Consider the following 17,710-nt stretch of genomic DNA (forward strand, 5'->3'; position numbering starts at 1 on the left):
ACAACCAGTCGCAGCAGATGGCCCCGCCCCTCCCTAAGCCTTTTCTGCAGGAGGTTTCTTCCTGTTAAAAGGGAGTTTTTCCTTCCCACTGTCGCCAACTGCTTGCTCACGGGGCTCGTCTGTGCTATTGCCGGGTCTTTATGCCTTAAAAAAGGCAATAAATAATTCAATTGTATTTTTCATTGTCCTAAATATACTAACAGGGTTCATTGTGGAGAAAATGGATAAATCGCAAAAAAATGCACTCATTGTTAGCTAAGAACAAAGTGCTTACATGCTTTTTTGCATGCAAAAAAAAAAAGAGATAATGGGCAAAAAAAAAGTGCGACAATTAGGAAGAATGGCAGTCAAGATGCTACACTTTGTCTTCTAAATGCACAAACTGTCTGGCTTAATTAGGATACGTAGGACAATCTCAAAGTAACACTCCCAGTAAAACACCCCCAACGGGAAAGCATACACACAATAATCCACAATAATACTCAAATTATCTCATTACAGTTCATTCATGTGGGATGTGCAGAATGCATTAGCTTACAAATAAAATGATTTGAACATTATTCTGGCTTTCCTGCTTCCCTGTAGGGAGTGTTTATTCTATAAAAATAAATTGTGCTTACACTTGTCAGCAGATATGCATGCTGAGTGGAGACTTACGCACGACTATGCAGAAAGGGAGAGGTCTGGATAAAGGTCTTGCTAAGCATGAGATTCGTGTCTGTTGCATGCAGTGCACATCAATCTACACACATTAGACAAAAGATAAACTAAAGAAAAATCTACCTGCCTCTGAGAAGTCTGAGCCTTGCAAAAAACACTGGATATTCTAATAGCCTAGGGTTCAAGCTGAAGGTTAAAGAGCAGTAACCCTAACTCTAACTTTACAGGGTTAAAGACAAGTATCTATGTTAAAATCTTAATTATTTCAGTCCAGTCAGCCAGCTCCCTAATTAGTTCAGTGTTGATATGTGGTTCTAGGCTGTGAGCTTGTCACTCCTAACAAAGAGACACCAAGCTCAGCAAAACAGGGATGACAGGGAATGGTGGTGGTGGTGGGTGGTGGGCACACTAATGAACTTCAGTCAGAGAACTCAAGTTAGAAAACATTCATTATACCAGCAGAGTATAGTTAGAGTTTGCAATCTAGGCTCTGAGCTCATCATACTCTACAAAATATGTTCTTTATAAACTGGGGAGTGATTTGTCAAGGCGGATGCTGAGGAGCAGTGATGCAGGGTTGGTACGGACATGTCATAGGTTTGGGTGGGACGTCATGAAGCTCACATGGGCGAATTTGTAGGATGTGTTGTGTATAATATATGAGAATAAAGCAGTAGCCTATACGTAGGCAGATCGATCCAATTATAGCGCAATAGGATCAATACTTAGATTTGTTTCTAGCCACTTAAGTTAAGTACAAAAATAGGTCAAAAATATACACTATGAAAATGTCTGAAGCTTTTTGTGTTGACTGTCACCTTGTTTTATTTACAGTGCTCCCTCACTATATTGCAGTTCACCTTTTGCGGCCTTGCTGTTTCGTGGATTTTTTTTGTGCAGTTTTGCATGCTTTTTTTCCCCCACAGCGCATTGTGTTCTGCATCCTGATTGGCTATAGACCATTGTCAATCAATCTTCTGTTGCGTCGAGCTTGTCAAATTTACTTAAATCTTCGATCGCTACCAGTGTGACTCTGAAGTGCTGTACTGGATGATGTAGAAGTCTCAAAAACTGTCTGAAATATTATTATATTACATTTGGCCTTGCCCTGTTTTTAGGAAAAAAAATGCTTCTGATGTGTTTCAGTTCATAAGAGGTGATTTTGTGGTTTTTCCTTGTGCAGTGCTTCAAGTGCACATCCACTTGTTTCTTTAAAGCCCTGCTCTGGTCACTTGTATATCCACGTTGGATTCTTTCCACTGTCTGAAAATGATAACCGTCTATCATGACTTTGATTTCTCGGGACAAGGATGAAGTTAAGTGCAAGTGATAGAGTGCATCAAGTAAGTTTGAACTCAGAGGCTGTTTTCATCCTCGGGTCTGATGCTGAGGAGGGATTCAAGCACTATAACCAGAGAATAAAGTGGAAAGTGGAACAATCTGGAATGGTATTCTGGCATTTTCATTTAATGAGCACTTTAATCTGATAGGCAGGTTAATGCATAACACTGAATGAGTGAACATGTCAGGTGCCGCAGCCTGGTGTTGCTTCCAGTGGGGGCATGGAGACACTTTCTCAGTAATAAGAAAATAATGATGTCCCGCGGTACGTTTACACCTTTAACACATCCCTTTCTCCTCATCCCTTCGGGGCGTTCATGGTGCAGATGTAAATAAAGTTGCAGTCCCACTAGCACTGCAGAAGGGGATTTAACATGACCAGAGTAAGTTTTTTGTTTTTATTTTTAAGTGGCATGTAATTTGAAATGCAGCTTGATAAATATCAAACACACAAGCTGTCTCTGCACAGTTTGTATATCCAGTTAATGTGAAATGTAAAGAAAACTCTTAATGTGTAATGAGAGATTAGGAAATGACTGCTACAAAAAGCTAAGTACGTTAGCCAAATGAAATTTTATAAAATGGAAACTTAAATCTGACATGTAGTGGGAGAGTTTTAAAATCAGATATTGGATCATTACCTGATGGAATCCAACGTTTTTGTGACTTAAACTCCGTCGTCTGAATCTACAGATAGCAGTGAATACTAGAGTAAAAGCACAGGTCACAGCCTGTGCACAAAGAAAGATCTCTTGGAGCTCACAAAATACATTATTGTGTGACTCGAGTCTAAGACATTCTTTTCCCCAAGCTGCACTGCTGCACCCAATCTTAGGGTTTCCCCACCTCCTGAATCCTACTTTAACCCCTGACCGCAACCCTTTTGGATGTAGAGAGAAGCAACAAGCAGGCTTCTCCTTTTGCTCCTGACCTGAGCTCCACCTTTGTGATGAAACTGCTGTTTCATCACTGCGCTGCAGCCTGAGAATATCAGCGAGCCTCAGTGTGAAGGCTGGGTCAGTTTAAAGATGAAGTTGGTGTTTGCCAAAGCAGAACCTGAATGCATCTCACACATCAGCATATTCAACTTTTCTACTGATACTATATGTTTTGCACTCAGGAAAATATTAGCAGTGGAACAAGAAGACATCTACAGATATCGTGACCAGAATATCTGTATTTTCAATCACAAAAATAAAGTGGTAAATATAAGAGAGTGGGATGGCGATGCAGTGGATTGCACTGTTGCAAGGTTTTGGATTTGAACATTCCAATTATGCATACAATTTCCCTTTTTGACAAAGTTTCTATTTAGGGCTGCTAATAGTTTCTTCCTGTTAGATGGGGAGTTTTTCCTTCCCACTGTCACCAAGTGCTTGCTCATAGGGGTCGTCTGATTGCTGGAGTTTTCTCTCTATTGGGGTCCTTTCCTTAGAGCATAGGTGTCGAACTCCAGGCCTCGAGTGCTGGTGTCCTGCAGGTTTTAGATGAATCCTTGATTCAACACAGCTGATTTAAATGGCTAAATGACTCAACATGTCTTGAAGTTCTCCAGAAGCCTCGTAATGAACTAATCATTTCATTCAGGTGTGTTGACCCACGGTGAGATCTAAAACCGAGCACTGGGATTGGGCACCCCTGCCTTAGAGAATAAAGCTCAAGGTGTTGTGATTTGGCGCTTTATAAATAAAATTGAATTGAATTGATGGAGCCCATGGACTGATGACCAGTGGTCAGTGTCAACTGGAATAGGCTTCAACCTCCCTGCAGCCCTCGACGGATGAGACGTTAAAAACATGAATGGATGGGTATAATCAACGAACAACACAACAATATTCAGGCCTGTTTTTTTGCTGTACAAACTGGACAGAGCAGAGGAAGAATGATGGATTATTGTAGGTTTTACCATAGCAGTCAAATCTAGCCTTGAGCTCAGTGCACCAGAGTTTGCATAAAGCAACGCTATAGTTTGCCTGCTTACTTTTTCTAAAGCTTGGCATTTGTCTGGGCAACGCTGCACACAACTTTCCACTCTTTCTGAGCGGATGTTATGTTTATAAATGAGACCTCAGGAGGCTGCTGGATGGGGCAGGTGGTTTAGTTTCTGCAGAGGCATACAGGTGGGATGCTGCGGGCCACAGGTTATAGTCACTCTAGTTATTGCTGGTTGCTTGGCACGGCAACTCGCTGGAGAGCAGCAAAGCCAACAGAAATCAGTGACTCACCCTTCCGATCTCCCTCACACTCTCTCACTTTTTTTCCCATTCCATTTCATCCACAAAGGGGGCAGAAGGCCCTCTCTCTGAGCACGGTGATGCACAGAGACATGTATGCCCAAGCATTTACATTTAGTTTCTTGCTTTTGAAGATATAGTTCTACCCCTGCCACTCATTCCAGGTGGAAAAAAAGTGAAAAGAAGTAAGTTTGGTTCCCTTCTCAGCCTCGCTCTTTGTGGATCTACATTAGCCTCTGGAGAGCAAACAGTCTGGAACAATCTCTCCCCACCAGACCTCTTTCAGTCTTTCTTTCTTTGTTATGTTTTCGCCATCCGCTCATCTTCCCCTCTTGTCCTTGCCCCGTAATCCTCCAAGATATACTTTGCTCCCATTACACATGTGTTCCCAGTCAAAACCGATGAATTATAAATGAACGTCCATGAAGCAGAATGCCAGAGGTCTCCTGTTGCTGTTACACACAAAAATACTGCCCAGAGGAGTGGAGGCATTATGATACGGTCATTTAACAGATGCTTTTATCTTAAGTGAACAGTAATACATGCTGTATTTTTAGCTTAGACCTCAAGGGCTTTAGCTGATTGCTGGGATTTAAGAAGCAACATACAGTTTGCTCTGCTGATGGCCAAGTCGCTGCCTTCACACTGTATTGTCTGTCCATATGTAGGGCACACGAACTGAACCTTTGGGAAAGACGTCCCATTCCATGTTATCATCTGCCAGAAAGTAAAGAACTGAGCTTGTCCGAAGCCTCGGAAGAATCTAGCGTATTTGCATAAGGCTTGTGTGAAAGAGAACAGTAAACCTGTCGTTGCGGCTCCCTCATTGCTTAGCCTCCTTTTTCTTTGTGGAGCTTCACCTTCTTCTTCTCTTTCTGTTTCTTTTATTAAACTGAATCAGTTTTTCTTGTCAGAGTCCTCCCTCGCTCCATCACTTTTTAATAACCCTCCTCGCTTTAATGAGTTCTGTTATGTACACAGGGGGCAGCGGCTAGGGGCCAATTTGTGATTTCACATCAGATCAGATCAGAGAAAGCTAAGGAAATAAAAGGGGGGGAAACACACACACACACATACATCTTCCTGTGTGTCTCTTCTTCTTCTTCTTTTTGTGCCCACAAGAGAGAACCTTGCATCTCATCTGGGCAGCCTGGGGAATTGCAGCACTCCCCGAGCCGCCATTTTGGAAGCATCCTGTGGAACAGCGAGTCACCGGAGAGAACTCCTTAGGGGGCGAAGGGGAGAGAGCAGCAGGAAGGGAGAGGGAAAAAAAGGCGAATGCTGGTGTGTACCCGCATGAGGTTAGTTAACTTTTTACATCTGGAAAAGCCTAATGAAGCTCTCCTGTTTGCTCTCGCCGGGTTCTGTAACTGGAGGAGTTGCAGAGAGGTGAGGGATTTAGTAATGGAATGCAAGCTGCAGAAATCCTCAACTTTCACATCGGGGCTTTGTTTATCTCTACTAGGCGAGGGAGCAGCAGCCGACAAAGCAGCTCCACCACACACGACTCAGACAGTGTCATAACCTCGCCCATTTTAGCTTGCCTGAGAGGTACTGCGTTGCCGAGCTGAGCTGGGTTTTATATGAGACCAAAGACTGTTGCAGAATCCCAAAAACGAGGATGATGATACGCTTCCTTGAGCTATTTTTCATGAGCTCTTTGTTTCCTTTAGCATTTATAATATGTGGTTGATGAAATAAACATGATATTTTCAAAAGAAAAATGCAGTAAGCTATATACACATATATATACAGTCCCCTCTCACCCTGCGGGCGGTCTCTCTTTCAAGCTTGGGTCCTCCACCAGTGGCTGGGGAGCTTAAGGATCCTGCACAGTACCTTAGCTCAGTGGTTCCCAAATTTTTTTCGCTGGGCCCCCCTTTGTTTTACAGGAAAAATGTTCACGCCCCCCTCACGCACGCGCACACGCACGCACTAACACATCCTCCAACCACACACACCCATATTTTGCTCAATTGTGGTTTATTTCACACCTCAAACATTTAGTAAACAATTAAGCAAATACAGGTAGTAAGAAAATAAACTACTAACTCTTTTACGCTACATCCGCACCTACACAGGTATTTTTGAAAACGCAGCTGTGTCATCCACACGTAAACAGCGTTTCGAATCACCGAAAATGGAGATTTTTTTAAAACTCCTTTTTTGCTTTTACGTGTGGACGAGGAATACAGAGTTCGTCACGCAACGTCAAAGGTATGTGCCTTTTTTCACGTCACGCTGTGCGCCACGTTATTGTTTACATGAGATGAATTGCAGAATGGCAGATAGTCAGATTAACAGTATTTTGTGTCTATCTTCAGGTTTTACACACTTACATATAAACACGCAGTTACTGTCCCTCTATTTAGAAAGGCAGAGGCGTCACGGTGTCATTATTTTACATGTAGTTGTTTTTTTCTTGTGTAATAATATTCAACATTGCTATCAATACATTTTTCAAAAACTGCCTCTCTGTGCAAAATGGGTTTAAAAACATAAACAACTGTGGGATACTGTTTGTCTGTGATTTGGACGGGGGAACAAATCGTGGCAGGATCAGCCTGATGTTATTTGTATCCCGCTGTAACTTTACTGTATAAAGAGCTAACATCTCCAAAATGTCAGGAGTAGTTAGTCATTACAACAAGTGTTTGTAAACTAAAAATCAAGAATGTGTGATACTGTTTGTCCGTGATTTGAAGAGCCCAGCGCTGCTCCTGACGAAGGAAATACCAATTCTGCAGGGGAGACCTACCTTGGCACTTGTGCAGGTGAAACCAAAGGGAAGACATGATTCACCATGTTTTCTAGTCTTTGGCTTAGAATGAAGTTGGTTTGGAAACATATTCAGCTATGCTTCATCTCCTGCTTTGCGTTTGTGCGGGCGCCCCGTGCTAGCAGTGTCCAAGCGTCATTTATTTTTTTTCCCTTTTCATACTGCGCCCCACTTGCAATGGCTCTGCCCCCCCCACCCCCCCCACCCCACCCCACTAGGGGGCGGGCCCCACACTTTGGGAAGGTCTGCCTTAGCTGTTCCTAGCACTGCCCTCTTCTGGACAGAGATCTCAAGTGTTGTTCCTGGGATCTGCTGGAGCCACTTGCCAAGTTTGGGAGTCACTGCACCGAGGGCTCCAAGCTGGGTACAGCTGGATAGCATAATGGTAAGCCCACATCCATTTGGAACAGGAGTCATAGGTTTGACTCCCGGGGTGTCTGTATCCAGTACGGGTCTTAGGCTAGACACCTGATGCCAACCAACCTGACTCAGCTGGATTGAAGACACTTGCAGGAGAACCTGCAAATTCCACACTTCTCAAAATATTTTGACTTTGATAAACAGACAAAACATTTAAAAAAAGATTTCCTGACAACATAGATGGAGCTCAGAGTTTGCAAACCTGAGTATGTTACCCTTGAAATACTTAAAAATAAAGTGGAAGCAAAGTGTGCTATAAGTACTCTGAGTGCTATACTCACTCACTGTTCAGGGACTGTCTTCATAGTTGCTGTGAGTCTAAAAACAAGACACAAATAAAGGCTATTTGTCTTCTTTGGCTCTTGTAATGCCAAAAGAAATCCAGTTAGTAACATATAAACACAAACAAAATTCTCCTCCATGCTGTATCCCCTGGAACAGTCTGTTATCCATGCCGGGATCCAGTGCCAGGTGAGTGGAGTCGTGGGTCAAGTCTGGACCACTGAGGGCCCTCGGCTGTGCTAGTAGGGCAGAGCTCTCCATCTGTTCCCACTCACTTTACCACGACTTCATCACAATCACACAGAGGTAGAGAACAGAAGATTGAATGAACCAATGCAATGCCAATATTTTATTCTGGAGGATACCCTCCTTTGGACAATCACTTTATGTATAACAGATCAGTGCTAAAAAACTGAAGCTCTTTAAAATGATATATAAACACACCTTATTTTCACCAGAAGCACCATCACATACAGGCAAAAGAGCAATAAGTACACTGCTATAACATCCTTCAAATTCTTGGAATTTGGCCTCCAGCTTCTTCCTGTATGCATCTGTACACCATCTCAATCATGCATTCAGTTCATGGTGTATCCTCTTCTTTTCATTCAGTACTGCTTTCAGGTAACTGGTGATCCAGGGTTTGTTGTTAGAAAAACTGCTGGAGTGTTGCCAAGTCTAGGATAGATTAAAAATCTTATAATTCTGCACTGGTTTTGCATGTGTGACAGCAAAAATTGGGATAGGAGAATTATTTTCTCTCATCATTAAGGTAATCTTTTAACTAACTTTGGCTTAACGTTTCTACAAACAGGAAAACTTTAATGAATTCACAAATTTGCCAGCTACCCATGGTGTCACTTGCTGGAGCCATTTTAAGCCATTTTTGAGCAGGAAAAAACAAACAAATCTGTATGGAAAGCACATTTGAGGCTTATGATGAAGCTGCCACAGGGTGGCTATAGCTCAGGAGTTACAGCAGGTCATCTACTAATCGGAGGGATGGTGTTTTTATGTGTGGATGCCTAAGTGTCCTCGGGTAAGATACTGATCTCCAAAATGCAATTATTAAAATTATATAACTAAAAAAAAGTTTACTTTAAATTTTAGTTTACTAAAATTAGTTTAATTTATTACCAGTGCAACAAAATAATTGAGAAATGGATGAAAAATGTATTGGTATGTGTAGGCCTAGTTGAAAACAGAGTCGCTATAAAGCTATGCCGGCCAGTGCTGATACTGAGGGAGAAGTTGGCTACGCTACGTGTCCAACAGACAATGCCGACAGTGGATTCTGGTGTTCCTAAAAGGCAATCAGTGTTACTCATTATTGAATGAACGCAAACAAATACAAACTGCCAAAAGAGCAGTTAGCTAACAGTAACTGCAAAGTATGAGAGCAACAAACTCACACATAACTGACAAATGAACAACAGAAAGACTGTGGTTTAGTCGTGACCTCTGTAGCTGCTGTCATATCAGAGGAGGGAGTAAATGCCCCTAAAGTCTCACTTAGCAGCGGTCATGTCAGCTGACGAGACAGATGGCCTAGTCCAAAATATTCCAGTAATGCCCCTGAGAAGATAACACTTTAGATTATTAATATTTTTACATAAAAGCTGGGATGATATTACAAAACTAGGATCGAGGTCTCTTCAAGGCCTATTTATTAATGAAACAGCAATGCAGCTGTAGCAAAATACAGATTTGATTAAATCAATCAAATACGTCCAGAATGTTCCAGTATTATTGGGAAAAGTACAATGTAAAATAGCAAAAAGCAAATAATTTGCATTAAATTACAGAATTGCCACTTATACCTTTATCTTTTGCATCCAAGGACACAGACATTGTAAAATTTTAAAAGTGATTTTGAGCAATATTTTTCCAGGCCTACTTTAGATTTTTCAAAGATTTTTGGGGGTTTGTTGAGCCTGATCTATGGATGAGTCAAGCATAAAAAAGACACCTAACTCAAAGGATGAACCAGTGTTTTATATACAAATAACAGACAATTTAGCAAACAACCAGTTTTAAAATGTGTCTTTAGGCACTTATGAACGGAGAAAAGTACCAGATTTTGATCCATCATTGAGTGTCATCTCAAAAGCATCTAATTAGCAACAACTACATTTTTCACCATGACAATGATCCTAAACACACTGCCGATGCAGTGAAAGCAAACCTGAATCGAAAAACACAATATGGAACACTATCGGTCATGGACCAGAGTATTATTATTCCCAATACATAGCATACAGACTATTTGTCATGCCTCTAGGCGTTGCATAGTAGTGCAAAAGGTACTCTTCCACATCCTAATAAGACACTCGCAGCCACTCGCAGCAGTAGGACACTCTTAGAGCAGAGGCTCCAGCTGTCCATTCCAGCCCTAATTCTAACCTTAACCATAACCTTAACCCTATGACGTAGTGTTTTCCAAAGTGATTCAGGATCCAAAAGTGAAGAGATTTAACATACATAATGCTTTGTTAGGTTGATTTTCATGTCACACATGAAAACACATTTATAGATTCATTCCAACCCGCTCTCATGCCTCCGAATGTGTAACATACCGATGGTTTGTCACAGTCGTCAGTATGTTACGCGTTGGGATGAGAACGTGTTGCATGGATTGGCCTCCCCAGAGCCAGAACTCAAGACTATTGAAGCAGTGTGGGATTATCTTGACAAGAACAGAACAAAAGGCAGAAACATCCAAAGAAGAACTTTGAATGTCCTTCAAGAAGCCTGGAGAACTATTCCTGAAGACTGCTTAAAGGAATAGGACCTTAGAGAGCTCGGGCTTGTATAGAAGAATTATTATTGATCATTATAATTGTACAAACTCTTTTTTTGGCCATATATATATATATATATATATATATATATATATAGAGAGAGAGAGAGAGAGAGAGACTGTATTTCAATCTGTGTTTGTATGAGTTATGTATGTTTTATTAAACCACTGCATCCATTTCTCATTTTCAGACTTTGCCACAGTACTCTATGGTTGAGTCAGTTTAAACCAGTCATGTTATGTCACAATAAATGAATCAGAAGACATTATGTTGCAACCTTTTTCAGGAAAAAGTCAGATTCATCCAGTCAGGTTCAACAAACACAACCTTATCCTGTGTTCTTTTTCCATCTTAAATTTTCTTTTCTTTTAGCCATCAATCCTATATTTGTTTACTGGGTTCAAACAAATAAGTTGGACATGGAAATTTATTGGAGCTGCCAACACTGGCAAGCAACAACTGCATCATTTTTATGCCTGGAGATGAATCTAAATATAGAATTATTCTCTTAAATTAGACTAAAATACCAGTTCTTCCCACTTTGGGTGATACAGTTACATAAAGTTTCTATCTCAGGAAAAGTTTTATAGTAGCAGCATACAGAGTGGGTTTGTGGTGTAAGATCCAAATTGCAATAGCAGAATGGGTGATTAATTGTCTTTTGTCGCAGTAGCTCCATTGCAAATGCAACAAAAGCAAAAGCAAAGGTATGCAGACATGAGCTAAACAAGCAGAAATTAATGCACTGAAGAGCTGCGCCAAAGATTCTGTCCAAAAAGCAGAGAGCTGCAGAAATACTGTGGACAATCAATGCGGTGTAATAACTACCAGCAAAAGTGAGTTGATTTAAGCACTTCGGCTTCTCAGAGGTACTTTGTCACTAGATTTACCGATTTAGCTATTTTATGGCTTTTGTACTTTGGGTAGACAATTTATGCTACTACTAACCAGAGTCTTTAAGGAGCCATAGAGCTCATAAGCAGTCTGTGTCTTGTCAAAGACTCTCGAGTGAGGCTGTTGTTTGCTGTCACATTAGGTCTGAACTTGTGCAGTCTGATTAAAGCACAATGTCAGTTGGCTACTTCTTAAGTTATGAGAGACTTGAGCTTTGGTTTCTGCCCTTCATGTGTGCAACATGAGGGATTGTTATCTCACTCTGAATGAAAAAAAAAGAATATTACATTTAAATAAAGATTCTCAAAATTAATACAAGGATCTACATTTCATGGAAGGGGAGTAAACATACTAAATGTATGCTTAGTATCTGTACTTCCACTCACTGGTCCCTTCTGTCTGAAGCAAAATCTGTGTCAAACTAGCCAGCAGAGACAGAGCTATACAACGCCTAAGAATGAAATAACCAGCAGCAGATTATAATAAATTCCTTCATTTATCATTCTTTCCCAGGGCTCAGTTGAAAAGAGTTTTAAAACCTTAACATCTTAGTGTGGCGCCTTTGGCAATGTAAGCACTTTATCTATGGCTAAAGGTAAACAGGGAGATTTGCTAAATCTCTTTTGATCTAAAATTCCATCAACCAAATTGTTTCATTTCTTTTTCTTTTTTTTCGGCCCAGATTAATAATGATTAAGTAATACTTTGTTGATCCCGGGGGAAATTCCCTTTCCTCTCACCTCTTGGAGATTAGAGGTCAGGGGCTGTAATGGAAGATCATCCCTGGGGCGCACAGGGATTCTTTGAATTGAGGAGTAAAATTATGTGGTTTGGAAACATTTTCCAGCTCAAGGGTGTTCTCCGGTGTTATTACAGGAAGCAAAAAGGATTAGATTTTCCCACAATTTACTCACATGATATATATTTTTCGCTTGACATGAAAATAGTACAGTTGTCACCACGTGTCGAGCTCTTAAATTTTGTCATGTTATATTAATTACAAGAGATCCACTCACTTTAATGTGGAATGGTGGAAACAACAAAACACGTTCAAATCCGAAGACGCTTCCAACAACTTTCTGTTTATCTCGTGCATAAGTTTAATTGTTATACTCTGATATTACCTGAACTATTTTTCCTGCAGTTTTCTGCTTCCCCCCCCTTTTTTATATGGGCTTGACTGAACCCCAAAATATGTCGAAACAACGAACACGTAATTTTATATTCGTCACAAGCTGTTCGAGTTCTGTGGCCGGCTTTGGTGTTTGAGCTTTCCTCCATGATGCTTGCATGTCACAAACTAAAAAGAGCAAAGTCACGTGACCACAAACTGGCTAGTTTCTTTTAAAGAGGACAGTGCACACTGGGGTAACACGAAAATAACCAAAATGGGCATGATTATGTCAATTAGAGAGTCTGAATGTCAGTTTTGATTCATTTTTGATTAATTGCTCAGTCCTAATGGGGACATTGTGGTCATAAAGGGATGGACATGCTCAGCAACAATACTTGTGTAAGCTTTAGCATTTAAATGATGTTCAGCTGGTGCTAATGGGCTCAAAGAGTGCCAAGAAAATAACTCCCACACCAATTACTCCTCCAACAGCAGCCTGAGCTGTTGATAGAAGGATGGATCCATGCTTTCATGCTATTTACGTCAGATTCTTATCCCACCATCCACATGTTGAGGTGAAAATCAGGACTCATCAAACCAGGAAATGTTTCTTTAAATTTGTTATTTCCCACAGCCCCACCAGGTTTACCGCATTTCAGTATTGGCTTCAGTTTCCCACCTGAAGACTGCACTGTTTAAAATTATTAATGTTATTATTATTTTATTTCCATGCTTTCTATATGGATCTGTGCCTCCTCTGCTCTTGACTTAAATTATTATGGGTTCATTTATTCTACCATGTTAGTCATTTATGAGTTCTGGGTGTGCACATCGTGCTCTGTTTTTTCTTTTTGTGGGTCATATTTTTATAAATATTGTAGCTCTCTTCTCTCAGTTAGCAGTGATCCTTCCAAGATGACCGAGTATTTACAGTGGTGACAGATTGCTCACTGGCCAAGCTCTCTCCTGAACTAAGGTGCTAAGTGAGGCACTGAGGGACGCAGCACGAATGTCTAACAGCCTGGTGTAAAACTGACCGAACCGAGAGGAATGGAGGAGTGATGGAAAGAGAATCTGCTCTGACCTAATGGTATCATCTGTTGTGAAAGAGAGTGTGGTGCAGTCCAGGGCTGCTTTGGCCTGGTTGCATTTATCTGATTTGGACTCTGCAGGGATTCCAGACTGTCTGATATCTAAGGGATCTGTGACATTCTTTTTGCGGTAGTAGTTTACATTCATTATTTGGCAGCTTGGCCAAGCTGTCGAGGTTTCTTGTCTCCAAATCGAAGCTTGAAAAACGTTTTTAATGGCTATGATTACAGAGTGTGGAAACCATGTAGTGGGCAAACACATGCCTCTAGGATCTACAAGAATGCAGCTTTTCATTCCATAGGCCGGAATTATCTGATTAATTCTCCTTCTCTGTCTAGGACAGCTGCTGAAATCACTGAGTGGAAAAAAAAGAACAACAAAATCTGTGGACCATCCATGATCCCAGTTATTAGACAATGGAGTGACTCTGGGATCAGAGGAGGAGATGTGATGCTCTGGCTGGAGCTCCACAGGCCACAGAGATGACACATGGATAAACACCATGCCAGCGACATGATGACATGATGGGGCCTTAATGATAGTTCTTAGCACCTCATTCTCATCAGGGCTGTCAAGTCACAAAGGTTGACTTTGACTCCCTGTTGGAACTCAGTCTGGGGGGAGTTATTTTTTTCTCCTTATCTTTCCTCGTGTGGTGCATTTTTCCATTGTTATACCTCTCTGACCTGTCTTCCCCATGTGATGTTTTTGTGTAATGTATGTATAGTCAGAGGGTAAGATGGCGCCGCCATTGCATGCAATAGGTCGGCAGCCTAATGAAATTTCCCCTTGTGGGACTAATACAGGTATATCAAATCAAATCAATTCAAAATCAAAAGTTCATTTTTTGTTTTTCCATAATGCTTCTTCTTCTACAATAATTATAGGATTTGGAGGTGGTAGTTGTTGTGTTAGTTTTTTTTTCAGCTTTTGTTTATTAAATTATAATATATGAAATTCTAATGTATAGTGTACCTTTGCGATCTGCAGTGAAATAAACAAAATCTTTCCTAAAACTTAATCTTAAATGCATATTGTGATTTTTTTTAAGATAAATTTTGCAGTTCTTGACACTGTATTCGGAAGATTTTCTGCATGTCTTCTTCTGTAACTTTCACTCCTCTGTCCAGTGAACCACAACCCTCTCACTCTTGACAATAAAGGTGTATTTTGCCTCTTTTCTATGTGTGCGCAGAGGATGCTTTCCAGCATCTCCAGCCATTAAAAAAAAAAAACTGTCTGGGCTGCAACCCAACACTTGCAAACAGGGCCAGTTGGGTAGCTCACTCTGCCAGATCCTCACGCCGGATCTCTCCATAACGACCTCCCCTCCCTCCTCCATCTTTGGTATTGGGGTCACGTTTCCCTTCATTGACAGGAAAGACTTCTTTAGAGGGCGGATTAAAAGGCCTCCAAAGCGATTCTGATAGGAGGTGTCTGGCAGCCGATGTTGCTGGCTGATATGTCACAGCACTCAGGAGTGGAGAGGAGACGTGGGGGGAGACAGAACAGGAAACTGCTGATTGGCTTTGACCGGGTGCACAGGTGTGTGCGTGCGTGTAGCCTTCTGTGCGCACGTGTGTTGCAAAAGGGCATTTTGCGCTGACCGAAGATGAAAGGATAACTGTCGTTAGTCTTCTCCTGTGATGGCTGATTAGAGTGATGCAATTGTCTGCAAGAAAGGGCCACAACAACATATGATCAAACCTGCATCGATATACAGATGTGAAGATCAGAGGACACGAGCACACACGCACAGGCATAGCAACTGTCCGCATCTCAAATCATGAAACATATCCTTTGACGTCATCCAATTTTGGAAAAGAACACTCCACCTTACTGTCAATTGCCAGATCACCAGCTGGCTCATCTCAAGTATTCTTCGTTAGATCTGAGAGAGTAATGAGGGTGTGTGTGTGTCTTTGTGTGTGCACATTGCGGTGGTTGGGGTGGTACTCTAATGGCAGATGAGTGACCCAGTCAGAAAAGGTCAGCAACACTACAGGGCTGATGTGGCGAGGCACCCTCCACTCACTGACTAATTAAATGTCAGTGCTTCAGACTGGATAGAGAAGAGAAGCTGGAGGGGGGAGGAGGATGGGGGCAGAGTGGGGTTTGGGAGGAAAACACAGGAGAGAGTGGCAGATAGGTAGACAGGGAACGGACCTCGTTGTAAATGTCACATGTTACATAAGGCTGGGCTCTTTGGCAGTGGAGAGTTTAGGACTTAAAAAAGAAAAAGAGAAACACTTTTGGACAGATGGTTTCTGAATGTTGGAGATTTTTCGAGCGGCGTGCTGCAAAATGACTAGTTTTATTTTTATCTCTGTCACCATGTTAGCTCTGTGTACTCACTATATACAGACTTTATCTAAAAGATGGCTGCACCTTCTGGCTCAGGAAAGTGAGCTTCTTTCCTCCTATGTTCTTTGTAATGGCAGGGGATTGTTGTAGAGTGGTATAGAAGTCTGTGATAATTCTTATCTTAGAAGATCATTTGGTCTGAATTGTAAGTTTTCAGTATTATTCATTGTAACATGATGTTCCTTTTGTAAATGACGGTTAATACTGGAGTCAAAAAAGACAAAACAGACTCTGATTTTAGGGTTGATGTCTGAGTTAGATCCATCGCTTTTCATGTCCAACTTTAGATCACCGAGATGACGATGGTGAAAATGCTGAGTTTGAGGTGTCATAACAGAGCATCTTTAAAATAATGAGAGACATTATGACCATCTGCCTAATATTGCATTTTGCTGCCAAAACAGCACTGACCCATGGAGGCATGGACTCCTACAGACCCCTGAAGGTGTGCTGTGGTATATGGACCAAGATGTTAACAGCAGATCTGTCACAGCCGGGATGGCCGGTGTGTTTATGAAACGCTCCCAAAAGTAGACATGGGAGAAATGAACTTACTGTTTAAAGAAAAGGCGAGCTTTTATTAAAGCTGATAACATGAATCCAAACACAAGACAAAACGAACAGTGGTGAAAACTAAAACCTAAACTGGAAAAATACTAGATGATAATAAATATGACCAAGAGAGACATGAACACGATTCTGAGCAGAAGCTACGAGACAAAACCTGAACATGTCCTGAACAGAATCATGAAACACTTGAAACCTGACTTGACAGACAACCTGACACTGAACAAAGGAAGACTTAAATACACAGAGGGGTAATGAGGTAATGGAAACACCTGGTGAGACACAGCTAACCCAAATGAACAAGACGCCACAGGGGAAGCAAAACCAAATGCACTGAACATGGAAACTCAATACTTGCAAATAAAACAGGAAATATGGAGAGACATGAACTGGGACACACAAGCTTGACAAAGAGAGAGGGAGCGAGAGAGGGGGAGACAGAGGAGAGAAACACAAGGAAAACAAGGATAGACAAGGAGATAACACAACTAGACTAAATTTGAACTAAACCCTAACTAAGAATAACACCACAAGAACTGAACATATTTCAATATAATCTGAGAAACCAAAATTACAAATAAAAAATAAAAGCTGGGTCACAGACCCAGCCCCCTGACAAGATCCTTTAAGTTGTGAGGTGTCGGCTCTATGGATAGACTTGCTTGGCCAGCACATCACACAGATCCTCCATTAACTAGATCGAGATTTGGAAGCCGAGTCAACACTTCAAACTCTTTGTTGTGCTCACAAAAGCATTCCTGAACCATTTTTCTCTGTGGCAGGACGCATTATCCTGCTGAAAGAGACCACAATCATCAGGGAGTACCGTTTCCATGAACGGTGTAAAGGGTCTGCAGCAATGCTTAGGCAGGTGGTATGTGCCAAAGTAACATCCACACGAGTTCTGTTGGGAAACCTAGGGTCCTGTATCCAACTCAAGAAGGCAATGCCCAAACACGGTCTTCTTCCAATAATGCATCCTTGTGCCAGGTGTTCCTCAGGTAAGCAACGCGGACACTCCACCGTCTACGTTACTTAGCACGTCAGCATGGACACCCTGACTGATCTATGGCTGTTGTCAAACTTGCTCAAATCCATTTGCTTGCCAAATCAGGTTAGCACATTTCAACACAGCAGTTTTTTAACAAACTGGACTCGTGCT

General features: G+C 41.4%; 1 long non-coding RNA gene across 2 annotated transcripts in view; it reads left to right on the forward strand.

Moving 5' to 3' along the window:
• Positions 1-14,628, forward strand: part of LOC146683654 (uncharacterized) — a 31,494-nt gene extending 16,866 nt beyond the window's left edge. For both annotated transcript variants that reach the window (XR_014917630.1, XR_014917631.1), the window contains one exon: positions 13,956-14,628. This is a non-coding gene — a long non-coding RNA (uncharacterized LOC146683654). The remainder of the gene's footprint in view (positions 1-13,955) is intronic.
• Positions 14,629-17,710: the final 3,082 nt, after the last annotated feature.

This window comes from Copadichromis virginalis, linkage group LG22, assembly GCF_057382275.1.
Source record: "Copadichromis virginalis isolate Kocher_CV1m ecotype Utaka linkage group LG22, C_Virginalis_male_GT1.1, whole genome shotgun sequence".
In the NCBI taxonomy this organism is placed as follows: Eukaryota; Metazoa; Chordata; class Actinopteri; order Cichliformes; family Cichlidae; genus Copadichromis; species Copadichromis virginalis.